Source organism: Pongo abelii, chromosome 2 (genome assembly GCF_028885655.2).
Source record: "Pongo abelii isolate AG06213 chromosome 2, NHGRI_mPonAbe1-v2.0_pri, whole genome shotgun sequence".
In the NCBI taxonomy this organism is placed as follows: Eukaryota; Metazoa; Chordata; class Mammalia; order Primates; family Hominidae; genus Pongo; species Pongo abelii.
This window is the reverse complement of record NC_085928.1, coordinates 111,044,596-111,066,422: the sequence shown is the minus strand read 5'-3', so window position 1 is coordinate 111,066,422 and position 21,827 is coordinate 111,044,596. Positions and strand designations below refer to the sequence as shown.

Genomic DNA, 21,827 nt, shown 5'->3' with positions numbered 1-21,827 from the left:
TAGAAAAATGGTTTATTCTGAAGTCTTCCACAAACTCTTTTCTAGAAATGTATCTTAGTATACAATATTTGTAGTCACTCCACTCTCTGCCCAATGTCCCTGTGCTGCACTTCAGTTTGAGTTACATGAAACGCACACGTATCTTAAAAATAAGGTGTCATGAATCCTCTAATCCCAATAGCATTTGGTGCATTTTCTTTTACGATGTGATAATAAATAAAGATTAATTCAATGATTGTAACCTTATGCTGCTGACTCCATATATGGTAAGTACACAGACATTATAATATGGAAAACTTAAAACCTGGCTATTATTTTTCCTTCTCACACAAGCATCATAAAGAAGTCCTCTATAACATAATGATAAGAGATGTATAATTAAGCCCATGGTATTGCTTCCCTTGGTAATCCCACTGTTCAGATGTATAGGCTCAACCTACTGATACTTCTCCAAATCCAGATCATCTTGTGATCCAGAATCAACACTCACAGAAATCTAAGTGATCAAAAGGATAAAGCTGCCTCTGTGGTGACAGCATGAGTTACTAAATATTAAAAGTTGTGAATTTTAAAAGAAATAATTAAAAGGCATTAAGAAAATCAATGAGAGAGATGGAACAGCCTTTAAGAAATGTTGCATTGAATCGACAAAAAAAGAACAGTTGAAAAAAATTAAATGAATTTCTTACTGTGATATTTTCAAAAGGAGAAATAAGGGATAAATAACAAGCAGATATCTCCTGGGAGAAGCATGAAATAGTGAAGGAAATCAGCATGATGCCAGAACAAGCAATAATTTAATCAGAAGACTTGAAAATCAGCAGAACCCCAGGACAGGCCAAGCAGTGGCTGGTATTAACAAGAGACATAGAATAGACAAGGGACGGACAGCCTTCATGTAAATGTGACTGCCATGACCAAAGATGACACTGGAAGATACTGATTAAGGGTCTAGAGTAGGAAAACAAGTAGATAATACAGCATGGACCAGATGATACCCTATGTTGAAATTCTGAACTAACTGAATTAATAAAAACCTGGATATAATCTCCAAAGAATACATGAATAATTCAGAAAAGGCTATGCTGTACTGTTATTTCATTCCATTAGAGTACTGAGATATAATTTTATACAAGACAATCTCTTCAGTGGAAATATCAGACAAGAAATACACAAATTAGTAGATAAAAATAAATCTTCCATGTATTTCAGAGTCTGTGTGGGCTTAAGTTGCCGGAGCCCTACATGACATGACAAAGTCATGGCCCTTTTCCATCTCTCCTAATAAATCTGTACCCATTTCCTCTTCCTCAGAGTCTTGGCAGGAATGAAAAAAACAAAATATCCTGCTGAGGAAGGACATGCTTCCCTTGGATGTAAGGCATCTGGAAGGTGTGTTAACTCTCCTTTGGGAACCAGGACTGGCTAACAGGTAACAGAACAAGGAGGTAACAGAACAAAGCTGACCAGATTTTGCTGCTGTGGTTTCCATGTGAACTGTTCACAAAATTCTCATGAATTGAAAAAAGTTGGTATTTATTAGACAATATTAATCAAAACAAGATGCCATTTTAAACATTTGCATAGCAGCATGCTTTTATGAGTAATTCTCTACAGTTTATTTTCCAAAAAATATAGCATCTTCACAATGGTTTTCTTTAGATGGTGGCACTATAGGCAGTCTATCTTTACTCTTTAATGGACATGCATTACTTTTATATGGGGGAAAAATTTATATAAAAAACAACACAGGGATTCCTATAAACGAATTACATATGCCCTGCCAGGCTCCTAAACTCACCTCATCCTGATTGCTCATTTGCCCAGTAAACAGACAAAGCCAGACAATCTGCAGTTCAGAGAATATGGCTTTTTAAACTGAAGTCCAAGAATATAAGAAGCTGGGCAAAGTGGGCTGGGTGCAGTGGCTCACGCCTGTAATCCCAGCACTTTGAGAGGCTGAGGTGGGTGGATCACTTGAGGTCAGGAGTTCAAGACCAGCCTGGACAACTTGGGGAAACCCCATCTCCACTAGAAATACAAAAATTAGCCAGGCATGGTGGCAGGCACCTGTAATCCCAGCTACTTGGGAGGTTGAGGCAGGGGAATTGCTTGCACTTGGAAGGCGGAGGTTTCAGTGAGCTGAGATCATGCCACTGCACTCCAGCCTGGGTGACAGAGCGAGACACTATCTCAAAAAAAAAAAAAAAAAAAAAAAAGCTGGGCAAAGTGATCACTTTGTATTCATTCATTCTGCAAATATGTGGAAAGTACTTATACAGGGCCAGAGTGCTCAGATGGAAGCCTTCATCAACTACTTCCTAACCTTCTCTAATCTGTCATAGTGATTTTCTCCCCACTTTGCTAAACTACCAGAAATTTCACCAATTATAGGTTTATTTGCTTTAATACATATTTTCTATTAAAAGTGAAAGCATCAGTGGGAAGGTTAAGGAGCATCAACCATTCACAGATATTGGTTAATTACTTTAATTAGTTGTTGCTAGCAAGTTCTTTCTCGCTATCCTCCACCCCTACCCCTACCCCTAGGCAAATAACAATGAATACTTGGGAGTGAGGTGGGAAGACAACACAGCAGAGATAGAATCAGCTTCAACAGCAGGGGACCTGCTTCAAGGAAAAGGTGTAAAGAGAAGCAGAAAGGAGCCAATATTGTCTCTATGGTCAGGAAAGGATATATTAGACCTTCCCCACCTCCACCTCAACTTTCTTAGAGTTTCTCTTACCCAGGATCCAGAATTCAAGTTAAGCATCATTAAGTAAGCTTTTGTGTTGTAGCCTGGAAGCCTAAATAACATTTATAGCCTCTTGTTTCAAAAGGTCAATTTTTTGGATATTATTTATATTTTCCATACAGCCACTCTGTTTCAAGGCTGGGAACTGCTTTATGCTAACTAATCTGAGAAAGAAAAAAAAAACTGTAAAAAAGCATTTTCATCATTTTTTCTTGTTTAAATAAAAGAAAATAAGATAAAATAGGAATCTATTCAGATCTGAAGAAAAACACTCAAAATGAACAGTGGGGTGGAAGGAGCCTGTCTATGAAAAAAGAAGACATTTTATGTACCAGAATTGTGATTCTTCATCAACAATCTTCTTTTACAGTAAAACTCACAAAATTATGTCCTAAACAAAGTAAAGGAGAAGAACAGTGAAGGTGAGGGGAGGGTGAGGAGATGGGCAGAATTTTAAAACTAGCAAATACAAAGAAGTTGGCTCCCCACAACAATATGCCTTAAGAAGTGATTATAGGGTGTCTGAGTTGGGAAAGGGAAAAAAAGTAACAGGACCAGAGAAAATTAGCACTCAGAAGCTAAACGTTTTCCAGTGCCAGTGGACTGCCCGCTCTGCTATTAGCACATTGCTCACCTTTGGTCACTACAGGGTTGTCAAACCCTAGGACTCTCATGCCAGCTGCAAGGAGAGCCAGCAGAACCATTTTATTTTGCAAAAACTAGAAAACTTGTGATATGATCCATAGTAGTAGCTGTGTTTTGTAGTAATATGTCCCCAACCCTGTCTCTACTGAAACAGAAAATGCAAATTAGAGTTGAATTCTTAGAATTCTGAAAAGCAGATCTGATTCCTACAATGGTATGTATGCAGAGTTACCTGTCTCCATTCAGATAGCAGCCACAACTGAACAAACGGAGTGCCCTGAAAAAGGTATCCTCTGATGATTACTAGGCAAATTACATGCCAAATGCAAATTAATAAAAATGATTAATGGAGGAGAGATTGAAAAAAATGTTATGGAATTAGGTTCTTAAGAAAACAACCTCAGGGATTTTCATTTTAAGATGGCAGACCAAGCATGTACATCTACTTCTTCCACCTCCCAAAGGTCCCCTGAAATGACACAAAGATATATTCTAACAGGAACAACACTGGAAAATAAAAGAAGTTGCCAGAACTTCTGATGATAGGACCAAGGCAAAGGCAGGTACTCTCAAAGGAGCCTCAGAGAAGGGCCAATGTCAGATTTGACCCCACAAAGGAAAGGACTGAGCCAGGGAGTCTGCACCAAAGTGAATAAAGAACAGCCATCAGAGAAGCTGGGGCCATAGGGAGCCTTTCTCATGCCACCTTGAGACGGAAAGAGAAAGTAGAATGTATGCATCCAACTTTCTGTCTTTTCAGAGGACCGCCTGAGGGACTAGTTTCTGTCTTTTCTAAATTAGAGGGCATGTGAACTTAAAGGGTATACTTTAAATGCCTAGGGGGTGCTAAGAACAATTAAGAGCTTGTCAGCTTTAGCAGCACCAGAGAACTTGCAGTACTGCAGACAGATACCAGAGGCAGCAAGAAATTACAATCTCCTGAAGAAGAAGCTGGCAAGCCTTTTTAATCAGGAAATTAGATGCATAATCCCAGAGAAGACACACTACCAGAAAAGATTTGAGAGACTCTCTGATTCTCTAACTGGGCTGATTGGTGAAGGCCTTCCTTGTATAAAGCTAGTCTGTAATGACAGAGAGATGGCTGTTTTTCAGATGCCCAAATGCCAGCAAAAAACAAAAGGGCATCTGGAAAACAAAAACAAAAACAAGGAAAAATAGCCCAAGCAAAGAAACACAATGATTCTTCAGAAGCTGACCCAAAAGAAATGAAGATCTGTGAATTGCCTGACAGAGAATTCAAATAACTGTCTTTAAAAAGCTCAGTGAGCTATAAGAGGTCACAGACAACTAAATAAAATGAGGAAAACAATGCATGAACAGAAAGAGAATATATCAGCAATCAAATAGAAACTGTAAAAAAGAACCCAACAGAAATTCTGGAGCTGAAGAATAACTGAATTAACAAGTCACACCTAGGCATGATGGCTCACACTTGTAATCTCAGCACTTTGGGAGGCCAAGGTGGAGGATCATTTGAGACCAGGATTTGAGACTGGCCCAAGCAACATAGCAAGACCTTATCTCTACAAAAAAATAAAATAAAATAAAAAACTTAGCTGGGTGTGGTGCCGCATGCCTGATGTCCCAGCTACTTGGGAGACTGAGGCTGTAGGATTGCTTGAAACCAGGAATTTGAGGCTGGAGTGAGCTATTATCATACCACCACACTCCAGCCTGGTGACACGGCAGGGCCTTGTCTGTATGAAAAAAAAAAAAAAATTCAGCCAGGCATGGTGGCTCACGCCTGTAATCCCACTACTTTGGGAGGCTGAGGCAGGTGGATCACCTGAGGTCAGGAGTTGAAGACAAGCCTGACCAACATGGTGAAACCCCGTCTCTGCTAAAAATACAAAAAATTTAGCCGGGCATGGTGGCAGCCACCTGTAATCCCAGCTACTTGGGAAGCTGACGCAGGAGAATTGCTTGAATCCAGGAGGCAGAGGTTGCAGTGAGCCGAGATGGTGCCACTGCACTCCAGCCTGGGCAACTAGAGTGAAACTCTGTCTCAAAAAAAAAAAAAAAAAAATTCACTAATGAGGTTTAACAGCAGATTTGAACAAGCAGAAAAAAAGAATCAGTGAACTCAAAGATAGGTCATTGGAAATTATTGAGTCACAGGAGCAAAAACAACAAAAGAAGAAAAGTTAAGAAAGCTTAATGAAACACCATCAATTGGACCAATTATGTATTATAAGAGTTCCAGAGGAGAAGAGAGAGAAAGAAATGGGAACAGAACTTAATTTGAGGAAATAATAGCTGGAAACTTCCCAAATCTGAGGAAATGTAAATCCAAATTCAAGAAGCTGAAAGGTGACTAAGATGAGCCCAAAGAGGCCTACACCAAGACACATTATAATCAAACTGTCAAAATCAAAGACAAAGAGAGTATCTTGAAAGCAGCAAGAGAAAAGTAACTTATCATGTACAAGGGAATTCCCAGATTATCAGCAGATTTCTCAGCAGGAAGATTGGGGGCCAGAAGAGAACAAGATGATATATTCAAAGTACTGAAAGAAAAAACTCCCAACCAAGAATGCTATACCTGGAAAAATCATCCTTCAAAAATGTAGGAGAGAAATAAAGACCTTTCAGATAAGCAAAACCTGAGGGATCTCATCACTACTACAACTGCCTTACACATAATGCTACAGGCATTCCTTCAAGCAGAAGCTCAAGGACACTAGATAGCAACACAACAGCATAAGAAAAAATAAACTCTCTGGTAAAGGTAAATATATAGACAAATAAAAAATCCTTTAATAATACAATGGTGGTATATAAGTCACTTTTAATTCTAGTATACACTTTAAAGATAAAAACATAAAACTAACTACAAAAGAATACTAATGGATCAAAAAATGTAATTTGTGGCCGGGTACTATGCCTATAATTCCAGCACTTTGAGAGGCCTAGGTGGGTGAATCATTGAGCCCCAGGAGTTTGAGACCAGCTTGGGCAACATGGTAAAACCCTGTCTCACAAAAAAATACAAAATTTAGCCAAGCATGGTGGCCCATGCCTATAGTTCAAGCTGCTTGGGAGGCTGGGGTGGGAGGATCACCTGAGCCCAGGGAAGTTGTGGTTGCAGTGAGCTGTGATTGTGCCACTCCATTCCAGCCTGAGTGACAGAGTGAGACCCTGTCTCAAAAAAGAAATAGTTATTTGTGACATTGATAATAAAATTGGTGAGGGGAAAATGTAAACAAGATTTTTTTGCATGCTACTAAAGTTTTTATCAGTTTAAACTATAAGATATTTTATGTAATCCCCATGATAACTACAAAGAAAATACCTGTAAAAAAACACAAAAAAGAAAATGAGAAAGGAATCAAAGCAAGTTCCTACAAAAAAAAAAAATCAACAAAATACAAAGGAAGGCAGCAAGACAGAAAAAGTACAGCAAAATAATTACAAGACATACTGAAAGCAATGAACAAAACGGCAATTGTAAGTCTGCTCTATCAGTAATTACTTTAAGTGTAAATGGGTTAAACTCCCTGATCAAAAGACATAGAGTGGCTGAATGGATTTTTAAAAAAACCAACAACAACAAGATCCAATTACCTGCAGATGTAAAGACATACATACAATGAAAGTGAAAGAATGAGGAAAAATGCTCATTTTCATTTACCATGAAAATGGCAACAAAAAGAGAGCCGGAATGAACATACTTACATCAGAAAAAACAGACTTTAATTAACAAACTGTTATAAGAGACAAATGAGGATATTATGTAAAAATGAAAGGGCCAATTTACTAGGAAGGTATAACAATTATAATTGTATATGCATCTAACATCAGAGTAACCAAATATATGAAACAAATATTGACAGAATTAAAGGGAGAAATGAACACTAATACAATAGTAGTAGGAGATTTCAATACTGCACTTCAATAATGGATAAAACAATCAGACATAAGATCAATAAGGAAACAGAGGACTTAACATCACAGACCAATTTAACCTAATAGATAGATATATACAGAACACTCTACCCAGTAACAACAGAATAAACATTCTTCTCAAGTACATATAAAAGATTCTCCAGTACAAATCATACCTTAGGCCACAAAACAAGCCTTAACAAATTTAAAAAGACTGAAATCATACCACGTATAATTTCTGACCAAAACGGAATGGAACTAGAAATCAAAAGCAAAAGGAAACTGGAAAATTAACAAATTGTGGAAATTAACACACTCTTGAACAACCAATGAGTCAAATAAGACATCACAAAGGAAATTAGAAAATATCTTGAAGCAAATGAAAACAAAACCACAACATATCAAAACTTATGGGACATAGCAATGACAGTACTAAGAGGGAAGTTTATAGTGGTAAATACTTACATTATAAAAAAAAGAAAGATCTCAAGTCAATAACTTGACTTTAACCTCAAGAAACTACAAAAAGAACAAACTAAAGTTAGCAGAAGAAAGGAAATAATAAAGATGAGAGCAAAAATAAATAAAACAGAGAATAGAAAAACAACAACAAAAAAAAATCAACAAAAGTAAGAGTTAGTCTTTCGAAAAGATCAACAAAATTAACAAATCCTTAGCTAGAGTAATGAAGAAAAAGAAGATTCATATACCAAAAATCAGAAATGTAAGAAGAAACATTACAACTGATGCCACAGAAACAAAATATAAGACACTACTAAGAACAATTATACACCAATAAACTGGATAAACTAGAAATAAATAAATTCCTAGAAACATGCAACCTACCAAAACTGAATCATGAAGAAAAAAAATCTGAACAGAACTATACTAGTAAGGAGATTGAATCAGTAATAAAAAACCTACCAACAAAGAAAAGCCCGGGACCAGAGAGCTTCATGGGTGAATTCCACCAAACATTTAAAGAAGAATTACCACCAATACATCTCCAATTCTTCCAAAACACTGAGAAGAAGGGAATACTTCCAGACTCATCTTATGAGGTCAATATCACTGTGATACCAAAACCAAAGACATAATTAAAAAAAGAAAACTATAGTCCAATATCCCTAATCAATATTGATGCAAATTCCTTAACAAAATACTAGCAAACCAAATTCAACAACACATTAAAAAAATTACGCAGCATGACCAAGTGGGATTTATTCTTGAACTACAAGGATGGAACAACATATGTAAACCAATCAACATAATACACCACACTAACAGAATGAAGGACAAACCACATTATTTCAATTGATGCAAAAAAAGTATACGACAAAATTCAAAACCCTTTCATGATAAAAACACTCAACAAACTAGGAGTAAAAAGAAATTACCTTAACATACTAAAGGTTATATATGAAAAAGCCTAGAGCTAACGTCATACCAAATGATGGAAAACTGAAAGCTTTCCCTCTAAGATCAGGAACATGGCGAGGAATGCTTAGTCTTGCCACTTCTTGTCAACAAAGTACTGGAAGTCCAGTACTTTCTTAATTGGCAGAGCAATTAAGAAAATAAATAAATAAAAATAAATAAAAGGTATCCAAATTGGAAAGTAGTAAAATTATATCTGTTTGTGGATTACATTGTTTTAAATGTAGACAACCCTAATTCTGCACACATACACACACACACACACCCATTAGAACTAATAAATGAACTCAGCAGAATTGTAGAATACAAAATCAACACACAAAAATCAGTTACATTTCTATATACTAACAATGAACAATTTGAAAAGGAAATTGAGAAATCAATCATTTTTACAATAGCATCAAAAAGAATAAAAATACTAAAATACTCAGGGATAAATGTAACCAAGGAGATGAAAAACGTGTACACTGAAACCACAAAACATTGCCACAAGAAATTGAATAAGACACAAATAAATGAGAAGACATTCTGTGTTCATGTGCTGTATTAGAACTCTTAATATTGTTAAAATGTGTGTATCACCCAAAGTGATCTATAGATTCAATGCAATTTCTATCACAAAAGATTCTTAATCTCCAACAGGGTCAGCAAACTTCTTAAAAGGCCACAGAGTAAATATTTTAGGCTTTGTAGCCACACAATCTCTGTCGCAATTACTCAACTCTGCCATTCCTTGCAACATGAAAAGCAGAATATATAAACAAATGGGTGCAGCTGGGTGCCAATACAACTTTAATAATAGGTGGCAGGAGGATTTGGTCCTTTGGCTGGGGTTTGCCATCCTTTGGTATAGATTGTATAGAAAGACTGAAAACTCTATTTATAATCAGTTAATTAACTCAAATGAATTTGTTAAAAGATGAGAAAGCATCACAAAATGTGTGCCTCAATAACATAATGACTAGGACTCTTCTCTGGAGTTTAAAAGGAATTCTCTGGCAGTGTCTTCAGGCCCTATGCCCTGGTGGACACCCTGAGAAGACGTCTTCAGGGCAGGGCTGCGTCTATGACCCAGCTCCTCTTGCTTCACTCCAACCAAGCTCCATTCCTGGTGTGCTGATGATCCACACAGGGAATGACAGGGAATCGCTAATATCACAAAAGGCCTAGGCCTCTGGGCTGCCTGCATGGGTGACTTCCCAAGATCAGTCAAGTGAACAAAGAGTTGGACTTAAAAGATGTACAGCAAACCCCTGAAGATTTGCTGAAAAAACAACTCACAAAAAGCAGATTAACAGGAGAAAAGATGTGATATGGATTCAGTTAATGAGAACTCAGGGAAGTGACCAGCAGTTAATTGTTTTCTTCTTTGGTAGGTCTGGACTTTAGGCAGACAAGGGAACTTTAGAGAATCCGATGCTTTAGGAGAGACGGTATGGGGGAGGTCAGAGAAACCTTGAGGCTCCCTTTTCAGTTCAGCATGTCAAAGTGCAGTATTTGGGGGTATTGGTTTCTGAGTCTCAATAAATATTAATAGAAAGCTGGAATCTAAAAGAAGTACACAGGGAAAAAAGAGAATATGTTAGGAGAGTCAAAACAATGAGAGAGGGAGAACTGGTCAGTATGAAAGCATGAAAAATATTTTACTTCCTTCCTTCCTTTCTTTCTTTTCTTTTTTTTTTTTGACGGAGTTTCACTCTTGTTGCCCAGGCTGGAGTGCAATGGCACAGTCTCGGCTCACTGCAACCTCCACCTCCCAGGTTCCAATGATTCTCCTGCCTCAGCCTCCTGAGTAGCTGGGATTACAGGCGTGCACCACCATGCCTGGCTAATTTTTTTGTATTTTTAGTAGAGACGGGTTTCACCATGTTGGCCAGGCTGGTCTCAAACTCCTGACCTCAGGTGATCCACCTGCCTTGGCTTCCCAAAGTGCTGGGATTGCAGGCATGAGTCACTGCACCCGGCTCCTTCTCTATTTCATCATTTAATAGAAAAGGTGATTGGGGGAAATATCAATTAGACCAAATAATCTAAAGGGTTACAGACAAATTAAATCATGTGTCTCATCGGCTCTTCTCTCTTAAAATACAGTCTCCATTGTAGGGACCTGCTAATCAAGAGGCTTCTTGTAGTTGAGGGACACTGAATGATGAGGTTGTCATTTGTCCCTGGGGTGAGAAAGCTGGCTTTCAAGCCTTTGGCATGCCCTGTGTCACCAAAGAACACATCTTATACAGCTTAAAGCAATTTACATGTGTTAAAGTTTGTTTTCCTCTCATTCAGAGCCACATTTCATGCACAAGGCAGTTTCTAGAGCAGATTTGATGATGGTGAAAGGAAATAAAATCTGTAAGAGGGTTATGTGTGATTTGGAGCTTGCTTTGTTTTTTCAACAATTATTTTGATCACTTGACAAGTAAAAAAACCAAGGAACATATAAAAACTGTGTGCCCGGAAATATTCTCTAACTAAGGCCTACAAAGCAAAGTGATATCTTAAGATTATGATTTCATTCTACTATATACTTACTTCATTTACTTTAATTGTATCAAGTGAGAATTTAAGTCACAATAGAGAAATACACACTTGTAAACCTTAAACTGTTAGCTGTAAGGCAGATGTGGTACCGCAGGGGCCACAGGAAAGTGGGTGGCTCTACAACAGTGCAAGGAGAACACACAATCGACCTCCTTTGGTCACCTGACACAGTCATGGCGAGGAGGGCAGGGTGCAGGACACTCCGGGTGGACTATATACTGATTCAAAGACAAAGAATGTCAGAGTTAGAATAAAAAGCAAGGCTCAACTACGTTAACTGCAAGAAATCCATCTTAAATAGAGGGATTCAGGTTAAAAGTTAAGAGATGCTGGGAGGCCAAGGCGGGTGGATCACAAGGTCAGGAAATTGAGACCATCCTGGCTAACACGGTGAAAAAAACGTGGTGACAGGTGCCTGTAGTCCCAGCTACTCGGTAGGCTGAGGCAGGAAAATGGCATGAACCCGGGAGGAGGAGCTTGCAGTGAGCCAAGATTGCACCACTGCACTCCAGCCTGGGCTACAGAGGGAGACTTTGTCTCAAAAAAAAAAAGAAAAGGAAAAAAAAAAACAGTTAAGAGATGCACACAGATCTTGGTTTCTAATACCATTCTCCAAAACAAAGGAACCAGAGCTCCTTGGAAAAATGGCTGAGTCTAGGACCAAGGCAGGAAATATACAAGATGAGTCTTATCAGATAAAAACTAAGGAAATCTGAATAAAGCATGAACTTTAGTTAATAATAACATATTAATAGTTGTTCACTAATTATAACAAGTGTACCATACCAGTGTTAGATGTTAAAAGTAGGGGAAACTAGCTATGGAGTATATGGGAACTATCAGTTCTAGCTTGTTAACTTTTCTGTAATCTAAAACTATCTTAAAATTAAAACCTTTATTTTAAAAAGACTTTATCATATATATTTATCCCAAAATCACAGGTCAAACAATGAATAATTAAACCAGGATTCCAAACAAATCATCTAAAAACAACTCAGCAAAATCTGCTAAACCAGTTCTCAGGTTAAGGGTGAATATCCTGAAAACGACCTACATCTCCCAAATCTATGACCATGTTTCCTTACATTAGAAATATCATTGCCTACAACACAAGCAATGCTTTTTTTTTTTTTTTTTTTTCTTTGGTATTTTTTGTTTTTGAGACGGGGTCTCACTCTGTCACCCAGGCTATGTAGTGGCACTATCTCAGCTCACTACAACCTCTGCTTGCCGAGCTCAAGTGATCTTCCCACCTCAGCCTCCAGAGTAGCTGGGATTACAGGTGTGCACCACCACACCCAGCTAATATTTGTAGTTTTTGTAGGGATGAGGTTTTGCCACGTTGCCCAGGCTGGTCTTGAACTCCTGAGCTCAAGCAATCTTCCCACAGCCTCCCAAAGAGCTGGGATTACAGAACACCAAACCCAGCCTTTGTTCTGTCAGAAGCTATCCAAACACTGATGAGAGTAAAGACAAGAAGCCTGGCAGAGAGAGAAACGTATAGATAACACTGTGTGTAAAATTCTTAGAGTGGGTGATCACTTTGTGACCTCCACTGTCATCAGCTTCGGGGCCCAGGGTTCATGTCCTACATTTCATTGTGCCTTAGGGCCTAACAGAGCATGTGGATTCAGGAAGGAATGCTTCCCATCTTCTACTTCTCAGATTGCATTTAAATCTACTCCTTGTTGAACTTATCAGCAGTAACTCAAGCTTCTCAGGTTTTGCTTTAATGTAACTTTTGATATCTTTGTCAGAGCAAGGGAAGTGGGAAAAATGTACAGAGGCAGTGGATATAGAAGAAAGGGGATGAAAGAAGTAAAGCCAACTGGCAAGTCTTTGCTCTGAGAGAGAGCAACTTCATACAATTGAACAGAGAGTTTGTAACAAAAAAAGAGCTAAAACTTTTTATAACTACATATTTTTTTCAAAGATAACATTTTCTGTTCTCCACTGATATATTTTCATGAAGAAAATACTGGCTTATGGTTTATTACTTGTTATGTTCTTAAGATATGCTTGAGGCACACTACTGTCAGAAAAGTAAGGAGAAATTTGAACTACTTCTTTGAGAAAGTCAGGTTTTCACTAGGGAGACCCTCTCAGTTACAAAATGACAATAACAATCACTTTTAACAAGTCAGAACTTGCCATACCGAAAACACTCAAGGGAAGATAAATATTCATAGGTAGATAAAAATAACTTTTAAGGTTTAACAACAGCAAAAGCGATTTATCCTAGCTTTTCTGAATTTATTATTAAAAAATGTATATACCTATATCTTTTTGAACTATAGTTTGAAGGTAATACGGTCACATGGTTAGGAAAAAAGGTATATAGTGATACCCCTACCCCTGCCCTTATCTTCCCAATGCCCCACTGTGCCTCCTGCCCACATGTACAATCAGAATATATTAATATTTTCTCCATTTTTATATAAAAGGAGCATACAGAAATATTGTTCAGCATTTTCCTTTTTTGTATTTCCTAATATTAGAGATCTTTCCATATTAGTACCTTGACAGCACCCATACTTTATCAACCAGTGATGGACATTTACACTATTTCCAATATTTTTGTTATTAGTAAGGGTGCTGCAATAAATTTCCTCCAACATTTGTCATTTTGTGCACAGGCAAGTATATTTGTGGAAGACATTCCCAAAGACAGAACTGCTGGGTCAAAGGATATACACAGTTGTAATTTAAGTAGATTCTGTCAAATTGTTCTGTACATGGTATTAAGCACGCATGTACAATCAACAGCTGAATATGAGACTGCCTGGTCCTCCACAGCCTTGTCGACCCAAGGTAATATCTCTCTGGTGGATTTCTGCCAATCTGATAAGGTGACAACAGGTGTTTCAGTTTAGTTTCCACTTGCCTATCTTACTCTGAATGATGTTGAGCACCTATTCACACACTCAACAGCCATTTGCATTTTGCTTTTTTTGTAAACTTTCTGTTCATAATGAAAAGCATTTGAGAAGGTTGAGGGATTGGAGAAAGGGGAAGAAAGAAGAAAGACACTGATTCCAGTTCTTTACAAGTACAAATAACTTATTTTTTGGCTTAAATTTGATCTATATATTAGACCATGTTAAATCCTAACGAAGTTCTACTATTTTTTATTAAGAGATCTTATTTTTTAAAGCAGTTTTAGTTTTGTAGAAAAACTACACAGAAAGTAGAGAGTTGCTGTATACCCCTCATTCTCCCAGTTTCCCCTATTATTAAGGTCTAACATTTGTATTGTTCATCTGCTACAATTGATGAACCAATACTGATACATTATTATTAACCAAGGCCCATAGTTTACATTAGGGTTCACTATACAGGTTTTCACAAATGCATTGTTATGGCTTGAATTTTTGTGTCTCCACAAATTCACATTTTGAAGTGCTAACCTCCAACATGATGGTTTTAGGAAGTAGGGTGCTCGGGAGGTAATTAGGTTTAGACAAGGTCATAAGGATGGAGCGCCAACGATGGGATAATGCCCAGATAAGAAATAGAAGAGAGACATAGAGCTTCCTCTGTCTACCACATGAGGATTCAAGAAGGCCTAAGAATAAAATCTGCCAGCATCTTAATCTTGGACTTCTCAACTTCCGGAAGCATGAAAAATAAATGTCATTTAGGCCACTTGGTCTGGTATTCTGTTATAGCAGCCTGAGCTGAGACATACATCAGGTCATGCATCCACCATTACAGTATCATACATGATAGTTTTACTGCCCTAAAAACCCCTGTGGTTCACTTATTCATTCCACACTTCTTCCCTTGCATCTCTTCCCTCCCCCTCAACTCCCAGCTGCCACTGATCTTTTTACTGTCTCTACAGTTTTGTCTTTTCTAAAGTGTTATATATTTGGAATCACACAGTATATAGCCTTTTCAGACTGACTTCTTCCACTTAGGAACAGGCATTTAAGGTCCCTCCATGTCTTTTCATGGCTTGATAGCTCATTTCTTCTTCTTAACAGTGATTATTATTCCCTCATATAGATGTACAACATAATTTTATCCAATCATCTACTGAAGGACATCTTGGTTGCTCCCAAGTTTGGACAATCATGAATAAAGCTGCTATAAACATCCATCTGCAGGTTTGTGTATGGACATAAGTTTTCAACCCATTTGGGTAAATACCAAGGAGCATGGCTGCTAAATCATATGGTAAAAGTATGCTTAGTTTTCTAAGAAACTGCCAAACTGTCCTCCAAAGTGGCTGTACCATTTTGCTTTTGCACAGCAATGACTGAGCTATTGGATTGTTTGTTTATGGATTGTTTTCTTTCTTTTTTTTTTTTTTTTTTTTTGGAGATGGAGTCTCACTCTGTCACCCAGGCTGGAGTGCAGTGGTGCGATCTCGGCTCATTGCAACTTCTGCCTCCCGGGTTCAAGTGATTCTCCTGCCTCAGCCTCCTTAGTAGCTGAGATTACAGGTACCCACCACCATGCCATGCCTGCCTAAGTTTTGTATTTTTAGTAGGGACTGGGTTTCACTGTGTTAGCCAGGATGGTCTCTATCTCCTGACCTCAAATGATCCACCCACCTTGGCCTCCCAAAATGCTGAGATTACAGGCGTGAGCCACCATGCCTGGCTGGGTTGTTTTCTCATTGTTGAGTTTCAAGAGTTTTTTTGTATATTTTGGATTTTATCACTTTATCATTTACGTATTTTGCAAATATTTTCTCCCGGTTTTTTGGCTTTTTTCATTCTCTTTTGCAGAGAAGAACTTTTTAATTTTGAAGAAGTTTAACTTATAAATTATTTCTTTCATGCTTTTGGAGCTGAATTTAAAAAGTAATTAATTACCAAACCCTAGAACACCCAGATTTTCTCTTATGTTATCTTCTAGAAGTTTTATAGTTTTGTGTCTTACATTTAGGTTTCTGATCCATTTGGGATTAATTTTTGTTAAAGGTATAAGGTCCCTATCTAGATTCATTTTTTTTTTTTTTTTTGTACGTGATGTCCAGTTGTTACAGCACCCTTTGTTGAAAGGACTATCCTTTCTCCATTCAACTGCCTTTGCCAATAGTAGATCTATTTTGGGGCTGTTTTGTCCCATTTATTTATTTGTCTATTCTTTCACCAATACCACAGTGTCTTCATTACTGTAGCTTTACAGCAAGTCTCGAAGTTGGTTACTGCCAGTCCTCTGACTTTGTTTTTCTTCAGCATTGTGTTGGCTCTTTTGGGTCTTTTGCCACTCCACATAAACAATAGAATCAGTTTGTCAATATCCATAAAATAACTTGCTTGGATTTTGATGGAGATTGTGTTCAATGTACACATCAAATTGAGAAGAACTGACTTCTTAATAGAGAATCCTCCCATCCATAAACATGGGATATCTCTCCATTTATTTATATTTTCTTTGATTTCTTTCAGTAGAGTTTAGCAGTTTTTCTCATCTATATTTGTACATTTCTTTTTAGATTTACACCTAAGTACTGTATTTTTTTGGAGCTAATGTAAATGGTGTTATGTTTTTAATTTCAAATTCCAAACGTTCACTGCAGGTATATGGGTAAGCAGTTGACTTTTATTCTACTAGTTTCTGCCACTGTTTTTAGAATAAAGTAGAAAAATATTTGAATTTTTTTCGGGAATAAAGTAGAAAAAATATGAATATAATTTACAGCATGAAAAATCTGAGCCCTGACGGCTGTGAAAAATTATATATCAGTCAGGCACAGTGGCTCATGCCTGTAATCCCAGCACTTTGGGAGGGCGAGGTGGGCAGAAGACCTGAGGTCAGGAGTTCAAGACCAGCCTGGGCAACATAGTGAGACACCATCTCTACTAAAAATACAAAAATTAGCCAGGCGTGGTGGCGGACACCTGTAATCCCAGCTACTCGGGTCGCTGAGGCAAGAGAATTGCTTGAACCCAGGAGGCGGAGGTTGCAGTGAGCTGAGATGGTGCCATTGCACTCCAGCCTGGACGACAAGAGTGAAATTCCATCTCAAAAAAAGAAAAAAAAGAAAAATTACATATCTAGCTTTTCACCTATGCCAGAATTATATGTCTCAGATAATTCCCTGGTTATGATAAGGAAATGATATGTCAATAACTGTCATTTGCCACACACTTTTATAAACCAAGTGATAAACCTGAAATAAGATTCCTGAATTTGATATTCAAGTCCATGTGAACTAAAGTCATAAGAAAGGTACCCTGCACTCTGGAAAATATTGATGAGAACATTTATGTCATCTTTTTGTAATGTAATAGATTACAGTTCAAAAAGCACTTCCTTCAAACTTTGGCAGAGTCCTGAAAAACTGCATTTTGGTCATAAGTTCCTTAAGCTTCTAATCCATTCACAGATGAACTTCTATAAATGGATTAGGTATCTGCCAAGTCCAGGCATTTTTTTCTATTGCTTAGGCTTTATAATATAGCACTGATATCTTATATAGTCATAAAGTTAATGCCAATATGATTAGAAGAAACTCCCTATTTTCAAAGTATATCACAGCACAAATCTGAAGTTTATAATGTCGAGATTACTTTGAATCATGGTCCCTAAGCACATCCTTGCAGGAACAGTTGCTTAAGGAGTTGGACCTTGAGAGAGGCAACACTCAGAGTATAAGGGAACTTCAGAGAATGCTGGGACGTGCTGCCGAGATGTCCCATCAGAACTGAAGGAATTATTCTCCCAGCTGCTGCAAGGGCTACTAGAAGACACACCTGAGCTGAAGAGAGCCACCTTGACCACACTCGCTTCTGTCTCCTGAGGCTGCTGTACCCACTGACTAGTCTATCGGGATGGAAAATAATAACCTGGCCATTCCAGCTTCAGAGCTCCCTATGAAATCAGCTGAGGCTCTGTTGCCCAGCTTCTCCCTCTGTTCAATTGGCTTCCTTTCCCATCCCTTTCAAGTGTTGATTCTCAAGAGCTTTCTCTAATGAAAGTCCTGCACACTAGTCTCCATCTCAGAGTTTGCTTGCTGGGAAACCTGACCTGTGACAGTAATCAATTTTAAAATGAGCCTATGGACCTTGAGAGCTTGTTTGGAGGTTCTAGCAGGGGAGCGCAGCTACTTGTATACCCTTGACCGAAGACCGGTCCTCCTCTATCGGGGATGGTCGTCCTCTTCGACCGAGCGCGCAGCTTCGGGAGGGACGCACATGGAGCGGAGAGGGAGAAAGGGGACACCCGCCTAGCCAGCCAGATCAGCCGAATCAACCCTGGCGATCAATGGGGTGACAGATGTCGCAGCCAGATCGCCCTCACATCCATGGAATACTATGCAGCCATAAAAAATGATGAGTTCACGTCCTTTGTAGGGACATGGATGAAATTGGAAATCATCATTCTCAGTAAACTATCGCAAGAACAAAAAACCAAACACCGCATATTCTCACTCATAGGTGGGAATTGAACAATGAGAACACATGGACACAGGAAGGGGAACATCACACTTTGGGGACTGTTGTGGGGTGGGGGGAGGGGGGAGGGATAGCATTGGGAGATATACCTAATGCTAGATGACGAGTTGGCGGGTGCAGCGCACCAGCATGGCACATGTATACATATGTAACTTACCTGCACATTGCGCACATGTACCATAAAACCTAAAGTATAATAATAATAATAATAATAATAAAAGAAAAAGAAAAAAAAAATTTTAAAATGAGGATTTTAAATCACCTTTTTTATGGCTTTGTCTAGGTGGTGGTGGTTAGAGATGAAGGGTGGGGATTAGGGGGTGGGTAGGAGGATTTGCAAAAGAAATACAAAACAATTTTTTCGCACACAAGGTGCAGTTTAGCTGAGGAGTCCAAATACGCTTAGATAAGACTATAAAGTAATGTAAATGAAGTTTAAAGAAACACCCAAGAACTTACACATTCAAATAACTGTGGTTCACTTAGCATTGAGTTTGAGAGGCTCTATGCTTAGTCTAGGGAAATGGAATTGCAAAGTCACAAAAGATTTTTGGAACTCTTGGATATCTATCTAGTCACAGTGAGTAAGTGAAAATGGCTTTCTGTTGTTGGTTTTCTACTCCCAACTGTATGAGGCAGTTTGGCTACCGATAAACTCCCAAGATTTGGTATTAAATTATTTTTGGCTATTCTAAAGTCAAATCTACCCTCAAAGGCTAAAGATTAGTTACTAATAAAATAGGCCATAGAACAATTCTAACTTATTTATTTATTTATTTAATTTATTTATTTATTCATTTAATCTTCTTGGATACCAATGTAGATGTAGATCAATTCTAAAAGAATTAGAACACTCTCTAGGCTTGTAAATGTATTCTTGTTTTAAAAAAAACCAACAACAGCTTTATTGATTCACACACCATAGAATTCTCCCAATGAAAGTATATAATTCAATACGTTTTAGTATACTCAGAGTTTGTGCAACTATCACCACAATACATTTTAGGTCATTTTCCTTACACCCTCCAAAAAGTCTATGCCCCTTAATGGTCATTTTCCAATCCCTTATCTCCCGTAGGCAATCACCAGTCTACTTTCTATATTAAAGTAGTTATTCTGGAAATTCCACATAAATGGAATCATATAATATGTGGTCCTTTGTGATGGGCTTCCTTCACTTAGCATAGTGTTTTCAAGTTTCATCCATGTTGTGGCATGTATTACTAGTTCATTTCTTTTTATTGCCTAATAATATTCTATTGTATAAATAAACCACATTTCATTTATCCATTCATCAGTTGGTGGACATTTGGGTTGTTTCCATCTGAGGCTATCACAAATAATGCTGCTATGAATATTAATGTGCAAGTTCTTGTGTAGACATATGTTTTTATTTCACTTGGGTATATACCTAGGAGTGGAATTGCTGGATTGCATAGTAACTCTATGGTTAACATTTAGTGGAAATGCTAAACCATTTTCCACAGCGGCTGTACCATTTCACATTCCCACCAGCAGTGTACAAGGGTTTCAATTGCTCTACATCCTCACCAAATCTTGTTGCTATTATTTGCCTTTTTGTTTATATCTATGCTAACGAGTATAAAGTATTATCTTATAGTGGATTTGATCTGTAGTTCCCTGATGGCTAATGATGTAAATATCTTTCCATGTGCTTGCTGGCCACTTAAAAAATCTTCTTTGTAGAAATGTCTATTCGGATCCTTTGCCCATTTTTTAATTGGGTTAATTGTGAGTTTTAATAGTTCTTTAATTATTCTAGATACAAGTTCCTTCTCAAATATGTGATTTGCAAATATCTGCAACCTTTCTGTGGTGTCCTTCGAAGCGCAAAATGTTTCAATTTTGATGAAGCCCAGTTTATCTTCTTTTCCCTTTTTTTTTTTTTTTTTTTTGAGAAGGAGTCTCGCTCTGTCTCACAGGCTGGAGTGCAGTGGCGTGATCTTGGCTCACTTGCAAGCTCTGCCACCTGGGTTCATGCCATTCTCCTGCCTCAGCCTCCCAAGTAGCTGGGACTACAGGCACCCACCACCGCGCCCGGCTAATTTTTTGTATTTTTAGTACAGACGGGGTTTCACTGTGTTAGCCAGGATGTTCTCGATCTCCTGACCTCATGATCTGCCCGCCTCGGCCTCCCAAAGTGTGCTGGGATTACAGGCGTGAGCCACCGCACCTGGCCTGTCTTCTTTTTCTTTTATTGCTTGTGCTTTTGGTGTCACATCTAAGAACCACTGTTTAATTCAAAATCACAAAGATTTACATCCTTGTTTCTTCTTAAGAGTTTTCTAGTCTTGGCTCTTATACTTAGGTCTTTGATCTATTTTGAGTTATTTTTTGCATATAGTGTGGGGTAGGGATCCAATTTCATTCGTTTGCATATGGCTATCCAGTTGTCCCAGCACCATGTGTTGAAAAAATTATTCTTTCCTCATTCAATTATCTTGACACCCTTGTTGAACACTATATTTGAGAGCTTATTTCTGGCCTCTCAATTCTATTGCATTGGTCTATAAGTCTGTCCTTATGCCGGTATTACATATTGTATCCTTCTTAAGGTGTCTGCTTATATGCATTCATTCATCAAATGCTCAGTAGGCAACTACCACATACCAGACACTCTCTAGGTGCTGTAGATTGGAACTAAACTTAAGCACAGCTGGAGCTTACCTTTTTGGAGAAGACATATAATTAAACTATTCATAAGTAACATACATAGTTTATGCAACAAAGAAGAGGAAGTTTTGTTAGGAGGACTAAAATGTAGACAGGACAGCCAGGGGAAGGTGACTCTTAATAAAGACCTGAAGGAAGGAAACTGGGCAGGCTTTCTTCTGGGGGAAAAGCATGTTGGGTCAAGGGAAAGGCAAATGTAAAGGCCCTGAGGCAGTAGCCTGGCTGTTCAAGGAACACAGAGGAAGGCCTGTGTGTCTGGAATGGATTGCAAGAACGTTGAGAGGATTTGATGATAAGGGCAGAGAGATAATCATGGGCCTGATTCTATAGGGTTTCAAAAGTCATAGTGAGGACATTGACTTTTATTTTAAATCAGATGGGAACCTGCTGGAGGTTTCTGGATGGAGAAGTGATGTGTAAGGTTATTAACAAAACCACT

The 21,827-nt window shown here is 38.1% G+C and overlaps 1 protein-coding gene across 20 annotated transcripts in view; it reads right to left on the bottom strand.

The window, feature by feature from the left end:
• Positions 1-21,827, bottom strand: part of ANO10 (anoctamin 10) — a 328,446-nt gene that overhangs the window by 66,559 nt on the left and 240,060 nt on the right. The window lies entirely within an intron of this gene.